Raw genomic sequence first — 17449 nt, 5'->3', positions numbered from 1 at the left:
ACAGAACCCAGACTCAGCACCTGACCATAGCACGACTGACAGGTTACGAATTAACGCTATTCCAGCCACACATAGAAATCAGACGCTGCAGCATTCTGAACCCCGCAACACTGTTACCTTCAATTAGGACAGATCAAGCCCCGCATGATTGTATAGAAATCATTAATGCAGTAACAAAGCCCCGACGAGACTTAACAGATGTTCCATTTGAATAAATCCAGACCTGACACTTTATGTCGATGGTTCATGTATGCGAACAAGTACAGGAGAATTAGTGGCCGCATATGCAGTGACCACTGAAACCGAAGTAAAGGAAACACATCGTATTGACACACTGTCCGCTCAAGCAGCAGAGCTTATTGCTCTGACCCGAGCCTGTATACTAGCCAAGAACAGAAATGCCAACATATACACTGATTCCCGTTATGCGTTCGGAGTTGTACACGACTTCGGAATGTTATGGCAAGAACGAGGTTTTCTGACCTCTCATGGTGCCAAGATCCAACACGGTCCTCTCATTCAAGCACTGTTAGAAGCAATACACTTGCCTTCAGGCATATCCGTCATGAAGTGTAAAGCACATACTAAAGTTACAGATTCTGTTTCCCAGGGTAACGACCTGGCAGACCAGACAGCAAAACATACAGCATTGACTCACACTCAGACAACTGACATGACAAAGACAATAGGACCGACAAATTGCATGACAGTCAGGGATCCCACACTAGATGTTATCGATATTCAGACACATGCTACCCCAGATGAAATAAAGAAATGGATTGAACTAGGAGGGATCCAGACAGATCAAGGTTGGATGACGAAGGGAAAATCTACATGGTTTCTCCCTGACTCGATGGTTCAAGTCATAATAAATACAGCACATAGTCCAGCACATCTAGGAGAAAAAGCGATGTTAGACAGTTTACAAAATCTTTGGAGCAATAAACACTTACGAGCAGCAGCAAAACAGAAAGTGCGTACTTGCATGATCTGTTGTCAGTTCAATCCAGGTAAAAGCGTCCCTGTAGAGCAAGGTGGATTTCATCCTCCCGATCACCCTTTTGAAGTCCTCCAGATGGATTATATCCAGATGGACCGTTGTCGAGGATTCAAATATGTCCTCGTAATTGTTTGTGCACTGTCCCGTTGGACCGAAGCATATCCAGTCCCAGATTACACTGCTCCGACCACTGCCAGGCAGCTGGTTTGTGAATTCTTCCCACGGTACGGCATGCCTCGTGTCGTGTACTCTGATAACGGTCAGCCATTCTCATCCGAATTAATGAAGCAAGTTTCCTTGCTGCTAGGATATCAATGGAAATTCCATTGTGTCCGACATCCCGAAGCCGCAGGCCTTGTAGAGAGGCATAATCAGACATTAAAGACCCGCCTTGGAAAAATATGTCAAGAGAAAGGGGTCGACTGGATAGTCGCCCTGCCAGTGGCACTATTCTATATGAGAATGGTTGCCCATTCGAGATCAGGACTATCCCCGTACGAAGTGGTCTTTGGTAGGCCACCAAATATGTGGGGGACGCCCATTCCTAAGAAAATTACTGATGTTGATTGCAATATGTTGACAGATTACCTTGCCTCCTTGATGTCTGCACTCCAATCATGTCGTTCACAGGTTGCCGCAGCCTTCCCTGACAACACTGATGTAAAGCCGCATGTTGTCCGTCCAGGCGACCTGATTCTAATAAGGAACTTTGACAGGAAAAGTCAGCTGGAGCCCCGCTGGAAAGCGCCGAAGACCGTTCTACTTACTACGAGGACAGCGGTGAAAGTGGAGGGCCGAAAGGGGTGGATACACACGAGCCATGTTAAACTATGCAATGAACTGAAACCCGACCCAGGCTCGTCCACCCCTTCCAAAGACTGTATCGAGCCCAGTGACTTTAAAGTTTCCGAACGAGAGAAAACTCCACAAGAAGAGTACAGATCAAAACTCCGATCTAGCAAGTCAGACAGTTTAATTGTTTAAGTCCTCCCCTAGGTAAATCGGTTAAATAGTTTCTGACATGTATCCCCTAGATCGAGATATTGAGAGAGAGAGACAATTCAAGAAACATACATACTGCAAATCACTGCGTAGTCACTGTATAGTGACATTGTTAATAATGTTTTTTTTAAGCCTTCTGATTATCGTTGCTAGTATACTTCTTCCTATCTATTGTCCTATTTTCAAGCGTGAACAATCTGCTTACAATGTTTCTGCTGAACATACTTTTAGCGAGTTACCTCCACATGAACTCTCTTACAGACTTGCGCTGCGCAACAACACTTTCGTTAGTATGCTACATCATTCCCATCAGACTAATAATGCTACAAATTGCTGGATATGTGGCCGACTCCCTCCCTATCAGAATTACAAGGGAGCTCTGCCCCTCTTTCCGTATCCGTTCACTCACAACGGCTCCTGTGGGGCATGGTTTAAAATAATTAATTCCTTAGATCCTGATATTGCTGTTTTCGACGGGAGCTGGGTTTGGGGAAACTTGAACTTGGTCCTGCTCGACGTCTGTTACCCTGATAAAGAGGGACTCCCCATTAGAATAGGAACTGATCTAGAAAATGAAGTATATGGATTAAGTAATTACACAATTAACCTTATGATTCTTACTGTTGAATCCGAAGCTGCACCAGTTCTGCCCGCTATGTCAGTATTACCCGTCACTGGTGAATTATGTGTCAGGAAGAAAGGTTCAGTACACTTGGGTCATAGTGAATGTACTACTGTGGTCGAATTCAGGGATCATGGTAAATCGTCCTTTAAAGCTATCCGTCATTCCTATTTTGTTTGTGGTCATACCGCATACATACGCTTACCTCCAGATTGGGATGGTACCTGTTATATTGCATTCCTTCTGCCACCGGTTTTTCTAGCTCCTCCTGATTATCACAGAAATACAAATCTAGTAAAGAATAGACTCAGAAGAGATATCCCACTTGTCGACTACACAGAAACGGCATGGGAACAGTACACCGATTTTAATAAAGGACTCTTTTTCTTTTTAGGTCCTGTCCAAAATAGTAAACTAATACGCAGATTAACTAGAACACTTGAAGCAGTAGTGAATAAAACTGCCTCCGCCCTAGGTAACTTAACAGAGGAGCAGTCCGCCATGCGGGTTGTTGTCCTTCAGAATCGTCTTGTTATTGAAGTCATCTTGGCAGATAGAGGTGGAGCCTGTAAGGTCATCGGGTCAAGTTGCTGTGTTTTCATTCCAGAAAACGCGCCATCTGTATACAAAGCTATTACCCGTCTCCATAAAATTGCAAATCAGATACATCAGAATCCAGGCACCTGGACTTGGTCCGGTTGGTTCTGGACAACGTTAACCGCTTGGGGATGGAAGATCCTATCCTTCCTAGGCATTGGCCTAGTCCTAGTATTCAGTTGCTGCCTGTGCTTGCAGTGTGGGCCAGCGATTTGTGGACTGTGTGCCACTTCCTGTATTGAACATTTCAGTTTCCTTTCAAGACGTAAAAGAAAGAAAGAAGAGCAAATGATGTTACAAGAACAAACTGATCGATTCATGAGGATCGATATATCATGAAGGGTCCGTAGGGAACAAGGAGGGAATGAGGAAATATAAATTCTATGGTCAAGTTGTGTTCCCTAGCGTGTACCCCACCGTCTCCATGTACCAGCTTAAAGTGCATGTAACTTCCCTCCTGTGCCAGCTATGAAGACGCAAATACATTTGCGTCCAACGTTAACATGTCCTCTTTCAGATCCACCCTGAATGGATTGAATAGTCCGTTCTTAAGTATGCTATGCCAACGTCTTTTCGTAGTGTACCTTATACGTTTTTCAGCTCTGGCAAAGTAGGCCCTGAATTTCTGCCATCGAGCCTTTTTTCTGGCTTCTGACTCTGAAAGCCTCAGCCCAGGCTGCCTCTGTACCCGTGAACTCGGACTTACTCCCAGCGCGGCCCGCCGCGCTTAGCTCAGCCTGCTGCCTGCCAAGACTGACTACAACCTTCGAGTTATCTGTTCTGCTCCTCGAAAATACATTCCTGCCTACTAGTTCAAGTAAACATTCCCCAGCTGCAGAGCCAAAGGGCCGGCCTGTCTCCATGCAAGTAATTCATAGCCTCTGTTACCATGCTCCCCTGGAAGGCCCATGCCCCCACGCTTCTCATGCAGACACTCAGGCGCTTATACACGCACTCACAGTCAGTATAGAATAGCTTCTGCCCCAGAGACCTTTCCCGTCCAGATAATATGGTTCCCAAACATCAGATATCAGATATGATAGAAGTACGAGTTGATCTGACATGCCAGACTTCTGTCTCTTTCCGTCAGTGTAAATGTCAAGCCCCCTGCACCCTCCAGTTTCACGTCATGCAGCTGCGCGCGCATCAAAGCTTCCGATTTCTGCTGACATTGCAACATCTCTGTTGTGTGCCACCCCCTTGTGACACCTACCTGTGACGTTTCTAGCACACACCTCTAGTTCACGCCTAGTCCACGCCTTCTGATTACGTACTAGTAACACGTGGATACTGTTATCTTGTCTTCTCTCAGCTGTTACGCCTACTGCATTGCTTTCTATGATGTAAATTAAGTATATAAGCTATGTACTGTTAATAAAATAGAGCGCTCTATCCCTTCTTCCACCCCTGTGGTGGGAAGAACATGATATCCAGGTCTTGACCATTCCTTTTTAAGGAATAAAACCCCTAAGAACTCTAACACCACGGACTCTGTTTCTTTCTTTCCGATTTGAGTTATTATTGATTAAGTACTTACCTGCATAGAAATTAAGACGGTAAATTAAATATTTACAACATAGGGCTTAATTTTGCTGCCCCTTGTGGCCCAAAAGTATGGTTCACTGACACCAAGAACGGATGGCGATACAAAATATATAGCAAGACACCCGAGGGTAGATGATCAAATCACAGAGCTGATGGCTACCTTTGACTTGAATTTGGCTAAAGGCCATACTGAATCTGATTGTCCTGCCGACTCGACTTTTAAGAGTGGCAGTTACAAAAGTATTTTAGACAATATTTAGAAGGATAGTTCCCTCTGACCACACCTTGTATACATGCTGGTAACAACAAGAAACTAAAGTGATCATGACGCACTTACGGCCATATTCCATCCTAGGTTTATTATAAACCTGAGTGCATTGGGAACCACTAACTCTATCAGCAGACTTGATATTACTAACAATAGAATGAATGTTAAATGGGCTTTACTAGCAGTTGATGATATAGTGCAGACTGGCATTTTTTGTCTCTTTGTGGAAAAGCTAGCCCCCTTGGAGACTCTAGAATAATATGCCATCAACATTGTAATCCTCCACTCTGAACTAATGGGGGCAATAAAACCACTCCTGACTAAGGAAGGACGCAGGGGCGATTCTAAACAAAACTACCTTGGGACTGTAAATTGGCCAGAACAGCTGTCTTAAAAGCAGTAAAACATGGGAAATGAAAGGGGATCATTAATGCCAGAAAAATCTATAGAAATACATTGATGCAGGCGAAAAGAGGGTGGGAGGCCGATACAGGTCCCGATGGTATCCCAGGAGACCTATATTTGTCTCATCCTGAGATTTAGGTGCCTTTTTGAATGCCATTAGCAATGCAATCCTAAGTGGCCAGGCCCTTCCATCTTCCTAGCATGGGGCTACTATTGTGCCCGTCTACAAGCAAGGAAGGGAAGAAATTCCATCCAGCTATAGACCCATCAGCTTATTTGACATAAGCCAAAAGGTATTTGCTAGGCAGATTTTTTATAGCTTCAACATTGGATGATGGAGTGTAATACCCTAGAGGATTGCCAGGCAGGCTTTAAGACTAAGGTCAGCACCTTGGACCAGGTCTTTCGCTTCAGGGCGTTGTGCTGGAAGTAGGTTGTCCTGAAGAGGAATAATTTTTACGTTGACCTCCATTGATTTGAGGGACCTTTTGACCTGGTCCCGAGGGAGAACCTCTGAGTAGTACTTGACGACAATGGCATTCCAGAGAACCTCTTATAAATTTAGCAAGCATTGGCATAGCCAATAGGTCTCACTTTTGGGACTTGATAAGTATTAATTTATGCAGCACAATATCCTTGGTGCACCAGCAGTGACTGCTGCATGGTTAAACACTTATAAGGTTCCAAAGGCAAGACCGATTAGCTATGCCAATGCTTGTTTGTTATATATCTGGATGAATGGACAGAAGGTGCAAAATATCAGTGGGGCAGCACACTATGCTGAGTTAGATTTTTAGCTTAAGTGTTTTTAAGCTACGCCCTTAATTACACTGGCCTTTGAGAGACTCCCTGATTTTTCAACCCGCTTAAAGCCCTTCCCCTCCCTCTCTTATGTCTGCTTTCTGCCCTCTGGGGCATGCATGAGCAGTCGCTGCTGACAGGGGAGAGGCTGATAGCTAATCAAGGTGGCACCACGCAGCCGCAGAACAGATCTGTCCAATGGGCAATCTCGGTTCCTTCAGCGCATCTGCCAACAAACGTTATTCTCCTGGCACTCTCTGTGCACCGACAGTGCCCTTTGACTGCACTGTTTCTGAATAACGTGATTTCAATTTATGTCCATGTTACTCTGCTCGAGTGCACGATGAAAAGAGCTTCGCTTTAAACCGCCCTTAGAATATTAGATGTGTCTGGCTGTAATGTACTAATACTATATGTCTATGAGTTTGACCAATTTACCAGTTTACCAGCGTTCGTATTTTTTGGAAGGTCTTGTATCTGGCCTCTCTTACGGGTAAACAGAACGTGTCATTGTAGCGCTGTGGATTTACGCCACCGACATCACAAGTTCGCATTCCAGTTCTATGTTGAAGCCATCTTACTACTAACACCCCTTTCTGTGATTGACAAACACTCCGAAGCTAGTCATAGGAGAGGAGTGGGTCTGGGGCAGAGACGCTTTATGTATACTTCAAACCTCGGAGGCATTTGAGGGACGTCTGTCTGCAGTATATGCTGACAGACCTGCCGAGTTGTTTCGTTGTGGCTTGTACAGTACCACAGTTCCTGTTTGAGCAGTGCTCACTGCTGTGCGTAAATGACATCCTAAGTCTGCTGGGCGCCGACCGGCAGAGAGAAAGACCCCCGAGTCCTGGAGCAGTTCGGCATTACGGTGGCTGAAAAGTGCCTGTATGCCGGGGTTTGGCGCTGAAGCCATGTCAGCCCTGTAGTGCGTCGTTTAATGCAGGTCCATTGTCCGAAGTTCATCTCAGACAGGTTACTGGCCCTGACCTTTGGGAGCTCACAGTCACTCACTGGTCGCAGGGTCTTTGAGGGCAAGCAGAATAAGTCTGCATAGAGGAACACCGGCCCTGCTTCAGCCGCTGTCTAGAAACAGATGCTACACTTAATTCTGTGTGAAAATGTCACTTGAGATTCTCCTAACTACGACTGCATAGTGACATTAAAGCCCATTGTTTTCGTCCACCTTCATTGGAGTGACACTCAACAGCGTCAGGTGCATGCAGTGCCTTAGACCCAACAGAAGAAACAAGCATTGGCCGCGCAGCCGTGAAAGTGATCGTGATCGCATGGCAGATGCACGCGTGCACTCGCGCGTGCACGTAAGCTTGAGGCCACCAAAAACCTGTGGAGGCACTTTCAAAAGCTGCTTACTAAATGTCTCGTAGAGCATCGCATATGCTGGCTCAGCGAGACCTAAAAAAGATTACATTCTGAAACATGTGCACAGGTCAGATGGAATGCGGAAAGAGACCTCACACCCAGGAAATGTATCAATCGTGTTGTCAGACAACTCTCTTTAGGCTATAAATAAACGGAGCTGCAAAATGGTTAGCGAACTGTATCCACAGTGCACCAAAAATGGCAGGCACGAGTGTTCCCCTTTTAATGTTTGCTGACGACATGCTTTCAATTTCTCGAACTTTGCGTGGTATTCAGCTGCTGCTTGATCGTTTCCATTCCTTTTGCTGTACAAGGTGTTTTGAAATAAATCCAGTGAAATCAAAATGAATTGTTTTAAATCCTCACCGTTTATTTAAGGGCAAGTTGAGGATTGGGGGGGCCTGTAGAGCAAGTAAAATGTTTTGATTATTTGGGAGTGAGGCTCTCTGACAATATGTCGTGGGACAAACAACTAAAGAAAAGTAAATTGACCTTGCTCCAAAGGGCAATTGCCATTGGGAAGAAATACAAGGCCACTTCCAACGGGGCAGTGTCACCGGCCCTGGAAGTTTACAGGGCCACAGTCCTTTCAGGGGCTGTCAATGGCAATGAACTCTGGGGGTGGATAGACGCAGCCCCACTAAAGATTGCAGAAAATCTATTTTTTAGGTCTATTTTTAACATCTCTCGAAGCACCCCTTTAATCCCATTACTATTTGACCTAGGACTAAAAAGAATAGAACATTTGATTGCATTAAAACTTTTAACGTTCTGGTTCCGGATCTGGACTCCTGAATTAGCCATCTACAGGAAGTCCAGAGAGGAGATTATCAGGCTTGGCAATAAGCACTACGGGGCATCTCTGCGTATCAGCAGGGATGCGCCAGTTATTGTTCGCCCCAGCTCCGCCACCCTGGACTCGCCGCATTTATAATGTGGCGCACCAGGGGGCAAAAACGGCACAGATGCGTCACGCATCTGTGCCGTAAATTCGGCGCATTGCTGGAGTTGCGCTCCAGCAATGCTCTGGGGGGCTCAATCTCCACAATGCTGCGTCAATCCTTACGCCTGCTTCAAGCAGGCGCAGGGTTTTGACGCAGCATGGGCCCAAAAGTGACTGAACGAAATCTTGTAGATTTTACTCAGCCACTTTTGGGAGGCGTTCCTGCACCGGAATGCCCCCCCCCACTATCCCCCCCCCTGCAATGGAACGCCTCCTTCTGGCGCAGGGCTTTACAACGTGAGGGATCTGAGAGATGCGTCACATCATAAATACCCCGCACCATGGTGCATCTTTTGCTGCGCCGCTGCGTCACAAAAGTGACACAAAAGGCGGCGTAAAAGAGGCGCAAGGGGCTTGTATATCTGCCCCTACGTGAGAGCCTCAGGATGGAAGAGGTGTGGCTACACCCCAAAACGATGACTTAGGGCACTATTGTCATATTAAAACGTGTTTTGGGGAAAATCAAATTGGAAGAACTGTGGAAAGACCAATAAGTGGGGAGCCTAACTGATAATATCCTGAGTCATAAATGTGGCCTTTCATTTGAGCCTTATCTACATAGAATACCCCCTGCCCAGGCTAAAATACTGTATATAAAGTTTAGATTTGGCATCTTACCTCTTAATTTGTTTACCTCCACGTGGAATAAAAATGGATTGTCTTCTTCTTATTGTCCCTTTTGTTTGCGGACAGAACAATCTATTGATCATTTCTTGTTCTTCTGCCCTATTTACAACATACCACGTAAAAACGTGATTGTTTCAGTGTGTAAACTGTTGGGTATTGCACGCTACTGGGAAGCATCGAGTCTCTTCAGATATGAAACTAAGAAGGCAATAGTGTTTAGCGTGTCTCGATTATTAGTATGGGCTTGGGGAATTCGAAATCGCAAGCTAAAAATGTATTTGCAAGTGTATCACCTTTATGTACTAGTTGCCTAAAATTATAATTGCACTTGCCATTTACACCGACACAAAACTTTATTCTATTATTGGTGTGAGATGCAGAGCTTGCAAGTCGAAGGTGAAACTATAGTGGAATGTCTGCCCGCTCTAAGCATAATTTAACATACATTTATTTGCACTTCATAGAACATGAGAGGGAAATTGTCCCGTTTGCCTGTAACCTTTGTCTGCTCTAATGGTATGTTTCTCATGTGCTAGCTGTGACTAAATAAATTAATAATAGGAGTGTGTTGTAAATTCAACGTAGGCTGTGTAGCAGGCACTGCATAAATCTGTAGGTGTATGAAAAACAAGTATTGATATGGGGCACAGAGGCAAATGATTCAATTCGTTTGGTAAGAATATAGAGCCAGTGAACCAGCTATTCTAACTCTGTGTAATAATAAAAGGTAGTTTTAGGCTTATCTGGTAGGGCTCTGGTTGCACGATTGGAAAGGCGCGAGTTGTGACCTCTGGGTTTGTTGAGGATGTCTTTGATGTTTTATGTATACAAGGTATTTTATCAGGGAAGTACTTTTGAAACTTTGTATTACTTTTCTTTTTTTTAATCTTATCGTATCTTATCAATAGTCTACTTAAAAGATACTTGTATAAAGAATAACGACATTTAAGAACGTGTTATTCTACCTAGTGATCCCTCTGAGTTCAATTAGGATCCCTGGAGGCTCAGGCTGTGCATAATTCCTTTAATTTATTGTCGATTTACACGGTATTTCAATCAAGATCAAATGGATGCCTAATGTGCACATGACTGTAAGCTTATGACGATCGCATTTCTTTTATGTATAAAATGTATGGATTTATTTATTGCGCTTGCACTTTTATGGTCATTTGACCTAAATAAACTACTTTGATTTGATTTGATTTGATTTGATCAACGCACAACATTGGAGCTTCATGCCACGTTCAGGTTCTATGTGTGGTGCTTGGATACTTGGGATACGGTATTGCAGCATCTAAAGTCAGTTCTTAAATTATGTGTTCCCTACTGTAGCAGCCGTTTTCCTCTATCTCAATACCAATGTGTATATGAGAAGTATCAGACACAGGATCTGCATGCCAGTGATTTTTTTTATCTTTAGCTGTTGGATCCTAAAAAAATCCTGCTTTGTTCACTTTCACCAGATTCATGCCTCCAGCACTGCAGTATCACCCACTTCTGTTAAGGAGTGCCTTGTGACAGTGGATCATGGTTGCAGTCTTTGTGGTGTTCCATATCTACTCTGAGAATAATAGGGCAAACAGATAAACTTTATTGACAGATGATTACCATCCCAACAATTAGTTCCTATAGTGCTTCATGTTGTGCCATTCTGCAACGCTGTAAATAATGAATGATCTGATAAATTGGGGCACAAGGTTAATACAATTGCTGGAGTCACAGTTGCATGTGTGACCTTAGAATTGGAACGTACAACTCAAAAACATGTTTACTTCATTTTGATTTGACTCACTGCTGTTCTTTCGATTATGAGCTCCTCTTACAGCCAGCAGTGGCCAAGTCACAGTGTCATATCACAGATCTCACATTTGCCATTGTAGAATCTTCTATTACTGGAGTGTGACTTTTAAGTGCATATGACAACCCCCAATCACTGGATATTACTAGGATTCTTGATGACATTTGGTAACAGTGCTTCCCCATCAGAGAGCTTTCTCCTGCATCGTTGCCCAGCAGGTAGATGTAAACACCCTTCAGAGACACTAGCCCCTTTTCAGCATATGCCCAAGGGTTGCAGCTCCAATGTAGCAGCATTAAGTTAATTTACACAAACTGGTCCACATATACATCCATGCGACATGGCGTAGTGGTTAAATGTTCGGAATTTCACATAACAAGGTTAAATTCAAATTCTTAAAATTATGGCAGTTATGCAGGTGTGATTAAAATTTCTACCTGGCGTAATACATACACATATACCACCTACACAAAGCAGAATTTAATCCACCCATACTCACAAAGTAACCATCAACCATCCTTGCATAAATGATCATCAATCCACAAACTATTTCCTTAAACATACATTCTCCATCCATATTCTCCAGTCACCTACTCATCCATCTGACCACACAAATTCACAATTTGTGAAAACATACATTAATAAGCCATCTAACCTACCACTCAGTCAATTGTACACCAACCCACCCATCCTCTTCTCCATGCATTTACTCTCCCGTCAATATAGACATTCAGTCTCCATACATAACATGACGTGACATTAATTTGTAAGCATATTTTCACCCCTTGTGCATCTTGGTGCTGAAATAATTGATGTATGTACTCAATCATCCATTCTTAACTGCTTTACTTGCTCATCCATTTATGCACTTACCAATCCACACAATCATATTGAACCATAGGCATCAAATAGGCAAGGGTGTTTGCACTGCTGCTGCAGAGTGTGTTCTACTTGTTATTTGAGAGACGTGGCTTCGTTGATACTTCTTTTCCTCGGTCTAAAGCAGTAGAACTAGCCTGTGACTGTAGGACTGCAACCTTCTGCTGCTGTGGTGTCGAGGGCGAAGCTTTGCCTACTGTTACAGTGTTGTATCTGTTCCTCTAAGAAGGGAATCTTGTACTTTGGCCCATGCTGTACCTCTTCCAGGAGCAATGGAGGTCTGCTCTGCTGATGCCCAGTTGTACCTGTTGTGTGAGGTATGATGTGGTATATTTCTGTAGAGATGGGAACCTTGCCAACTGAATCAAGCCAACTGTTGTATGGCTGTCTGGTGGTGCCATGGGGATGCACCAGGCTCTGGGTTCTTACCATGAAGGTGAGCATCGGATTGATATGCCCGTCTTATTTGAAGACCTGCAGGAACACTTGGCAGCTTTCTTAGAGAAAAGTATTAGACATTTCTGTGTAGTCTGAGTTTATGGAAGGGCAAGGAGGTTGTATTTACATAGAAGTTTGTGTCTATTTCTTTAACATAGCAAGTATGCCTCTGTTTGCAATAAAAAATATTTAGGAATAGTCTAGACTAATACTTTTGATATGTTTACATCTTGTATTTGCTACTTCATGTTCATATTTCAAAGGGGAAAAATACTGGATTAAGATGATTTATGTGATTTTTTAAACTGACAGCATGAAAATACTAGACAGGCCAATAGTCACAGTTTAAATCCTTTTACAAAAACCTTAGATGGTTACCATACCCGCACCAGAGCATTGCATGTAATGTTAGATCTTACATCAAGGTAACTTAGAGGGTTAATGTTTTTTACAGCTATCCTTGTGTAACCTTTGCCCTCACTTGTTTCTTTACTTGTGTGTCTATCTAAAGACTCCATATCATCTGCTGCAGACGGGGTTGAGGTGGGAATGTTAACTTGGACACAGTGACTCTCATCCTCTTTCTGCCACAGACTGGTTCCACCAGCCCTATCTAATGCTTTATCTCCTCAAGTCATCACATTGGTGTGTCATGACATATGCCAGTAACCAAGGAAACAGCTATTGGGACAATCAATCAGCTTCAAGCCATCCAGATGATTCAGTGTGTATTAGATCAGTGGTTCCTCTAACTCAAGCCACACTATCACATCACCCTACAACTTAACACATTAGACACAATTTCTGTCACCATTATATGCACAATACAGATCAAAGCCATAAAGTTTTTGCTCCCTCAGTGGTACATTGTTTGAAGTTATATTGACTCATTCTTCCTATCATCAATCTACATATGCTTTGTAAAGGCTTAGATTAAATCCACGTCTAAAACACTTAAAATAGCATCAAAGCTACATAATTACGAAAGTTGTAGATGGGTAATAGACAACTGTGCAACCCAATGGAATGAAAGAACGTTCAGTATCCTTCTGCATAAGTCTATTGACATTATCTCCATACATTTACAATACCATTTATATCTATACTACTATAATAAAGGAAGAATTTTCAGCCTTTGAGGTGGGTAAACTTGGGAACCACAGCGCCAATCCACACACCCGATACACCGTTGGAATCGTCAGGGTGTGTAGATGGTTATAGGCTATATAAATGTAAAAAAAAAACGTTATTTAAAAAATTTACAGTAAAAAAAACAGTAGTCCCTCCGAAGTGGCGCCGGCCGCGACGTGCGTGTTCACGTCAGGAGCGCTGGGAGGAGCGGCGTCCAGGAGTGCGACGAGGAGCGGCGGACATGGCGCGGGGGAGGAGCGGTGACGTGAGGAGCAGCGGACAGGCCAGCGACGGTGCGAGCAGCGGACACGCTGGAGGAGCGGAGGCTCAGGTAAGGGAGCGGCGGACATGGCGCGGGGGAGGAGCGGTGACGTGAGGAGCAGCGGACAGGCCAGCGGCGGTGCGAGCAGCGGACAGGCTGGAGGAGCAGAGGCTGAGGTAAGGGAGCGGCGGACATGGCGCGGGGGAGGAGCGGTGACGTGAGGAGCAGCGGACAGGCCAGCGGCGGTGCGAGCAGCGGACAGACTGGAGGAGCGGAGTGAGGTTCCGTGACAATTGTAAGTGATGTTTTTCGACTCGCACGAATATGGTCGAGTCCGGTATCTACGAACCGCAAATGACGAGTTTAGTAAGTGTGCGCAGTTTCGCTAACTTAAACTGTTCGTTTGCTACGTGGGTTTTTTTATCTGTACCCACGGGTTCCATCTTAGATACGGCATCCATTTTGTCTCTTGCCCTCAAGTAGCCAGCGAACGGACGTTGTCCGCTTCGCGACCCTGGGACTCCCAAGATATTTGCGGAAGACACATGTCCTTTGTAAGTGTCTTTATGATGAGGGGGATGATACTGTAAGGCAGATGGCCCCGCTCGAGGCTCATCTCGCCGTGCCGGTTTATTGTCTTAGCCGTGCATCTCATTAGACACGTCCTTTTGATGCCTGTAGCTCGTGTTTCCCGATACCTCCCCTTTTACACCCTTTCCAATCTCCCCACTGTTTTCATCTTCCTCTACACCTGTCCCTGTTCCTATTTCGATCTGTTTTACTGCTGATTGGAATGTACTAATGGTGGGAAGATGGGTTTTTACAGTTGGGAACCGCCAAATGTTTCCGCACTTATGTTCCGGACCTTATGAGTATTAAAGTGACCAAAGCGACCCCTCTCGGGGATAATTGTGGGAACCGGGTTGTAAACCTTTGTCTGCTATGCAAACCTATGGGAGAATTGTGTATAAAAGGAGCGATCCACAGAACCAATTTGAAGCAGTCTCCCTGAACTACACTCGTTGTACTTCCGTGATCTCTGTGTTTCCCTGCAGCAAATAAACCTTGAATCTTTGACGCCGAAGGAAGTGTCCCGTGTCTCTGTCATTCGTACGCCGGAGCAGGTTACCCACGAAGGTTTCAGGTGTTGTCCCCTGGCACCGCTGGGTCTCAAAGAACCCAGTCCTTCAGTTGGCGCCCACTGTGGGGCTGCATCAGTGGTACCGGTCCAAGCCCGACGATCGTGAGGAACTTCGTGTGAAATCTCCGAGGGAAGGTGCACTCCGCTTCATCGATCCTGTTGTCGAAACAAGTGGCCCGAAGACTTTTCCCGCGAAGATTCCCGCCTCCTGACGGCTGCGACGGACTGCTGCCCTGACTGTAGACCTGTTTTGGCGCCTGGCGTAGACCTTGGTAGAGCGAGACGATTGACGGGCCTTCCTGGTGACGCCATCGATCTTTGAGTTAAGTATTTGTGGGTCGCTCCCAGAGTTCTTGGTTGTGGTTGCTTAGTGGTTGCATGGTTCCATTGCATTTGTAGTTCTTGGTACTTTGTTGTGTTGTTTGACGACTGCAGCCGCCAAAAACCGAGGGTTTTTGCTTTTTGCTGGGACTTGGTAAATCCCGTAACCCTTGAAGTTTGTGAAACTCGGCTAGTGTGCAAGATGCCTAGTCGCAGTACTTTGTTTAGTTGTTTCAGACCTTGTGGTGCGGATTCCCGATTGGAGGACTCGTGTCCGATACCTCCGGTTGGAACTCCGACTTATGAACTGTACAGTAAACATGGGCTAGGCCCGATTACTTTTAATGATTATTGGATTCGCTATACTAAAAAGGACGGTGTCCTTAGTTGGCCACCTCATGGTAGCTTTGAGACCCCGATTTTAGACAACCTAGAGGCTAAATTGTTCGAGAAAAAGTCAAGGCCGGCCATGTTTGATGCCTTTCGGTTGTGGCGTAAAGAAGCCCGACAGAAAGAACTCAGACAGACTAAACGAAATCAGAGAGATGGTGTTGCTACCATTGTAAAGAAAGCAGAGCAATTTCAGCGTGATAAGGAGGTTAAGGAAAAGGAAGTGTTTGACAGATTACAGCGTATGACTATAGATAAATGCTATCCTACTTTGCCTACGGAGTTGGAAAAGAAGGAAGAGGCAGTTGAGGATCCCTTAATGTCCTATCTTATGAAGTCGCCACCTCCGTATGTACAGGTTACCACAGCTCCTGTGGTTCCTCCTGTACCTATTCTTCCACCTATTCTTCCTTTGCCTGTTCCTCAATCTGCACCCGTTCTTCCGACTGTTCCTGCTCCTTTGACCGTTGCTATCCCTACTGCTCCTCCGCTTCCACATACTCCTGCTCCCGCTACTACTCCTGCTCTGTTAACTCCTGCTGTTGCTTCTGTCTCTACTCCTTCACTCGTTAGTCCTGTGTCCTATACTTCTCCCTCTACTCGTAGTCGTAATTCTCCTCTTGCGGCTAGCTTCTTTCATTCGCTCGGACCTGTTCTTGGGTCCGCTGGTTCAGATGGTCCTCAGAGACGTAGTCAGCTTCCTGGTAACAGGGAACGCGCTTCGCTATATAATATGGCGATGGGTTGGATGACGCATCCCCTTAGAAATCCACCTCGTTTTGTACTTGACACGTTTTGTCAATTCAATATACCAACCCAAAGATTCGTGTTCGAAGAAATGTGTAAGGTCCTTCGTGATCAGATATCGGCCGACGCACCTGACGAGGTGCTGACCGCTTTGTCTGATTTGCAGCTTCAGTTCTCGACTGGACTGATAGTGGATACCAACGTTCGACGTGCGGTTGAGCGGTTGCTATCTTTTCGTCCCACTCCTATACCTCAAGCCTTGTTTGTTGAAGATGTTGAAAGACAACCAGATGAGTCTGGCCAATTTCCTATGCGTGAAGTTCCACCAGTATGGATGCCAGGTGATGCTACTGCTAATCCTATTATTCTGCCATATTTCCAGAGAGTATGGATACATCTCCCATGGAAACGATCAGAAGTGTTACAGGTAAAGCAATCTTTGCCTGACCCTCGCAAAAATCCTGCAGGGTACTATAAAGAATTATCGCAGCTCGTAGACGCTACGATAATGAATCTTGCTGATATAGATATGCTATTTGGCAATGTGGTACCGCAACCGGTATGGGCTAAGATTCGTCAGGAGAATCATCCCAATGAATTAGGTGGCGATTGGGCTGCTCTTATTGCGGCCGATACGCGACAAGTTGGTGGGGCTAAGCCTGAACAACTCATTACTGCTCTCCCTCAAAGAATAATCACGTTAATGAAAACTCTTATGCCAGCTATGAGAGTGAACTGGGACAAATTGTCAGCTTGTAAACAGAAGAAGGACGAGAGTGTCTCCGACTTCTTTACGAGATTCGAGGAGGCATTCATCGACCATAGTGGCCAGGATATGAGCACTGAGGGTGGTCAACGGTTATTTGTGGACAAATTTGTTTCAAACTTATTGCCCGATTTGAGCAATAAATTAAAGAATTCAGAAAGTGCGTGGGCCGTTTCTACTTCAGCTCAAATATTGGCCACGGCACAATATTATGAGAATAGAGAGAAAGAAGAGAACGACCGTGCTGATAAAAAGACGAAAGAACTCAAAACTAAAGTGTTGTTACAGCAGGCCGATCCTCCACGTTCGAATCAGAATGCTTC

This window comes from Lissotriton vulgaris, chromosome 1_2, assembly GCF_964263255.1.
Source record: "Lissotriton vulgaris chromosome 1_2, aLisVul1.2, whole genome shotgun sequence".
Taxonomy (NCBI): Eukaryota; Metazoa; Chordata; class Amphibia; order Caudata; family Salamandridae; genus Lissotriton; species Lissotriton vulgaris.
The sequence above is the reverse complement of the archived record's forward strand: the minus strand, read 5'-3'. Positions refer to the sequence as shown.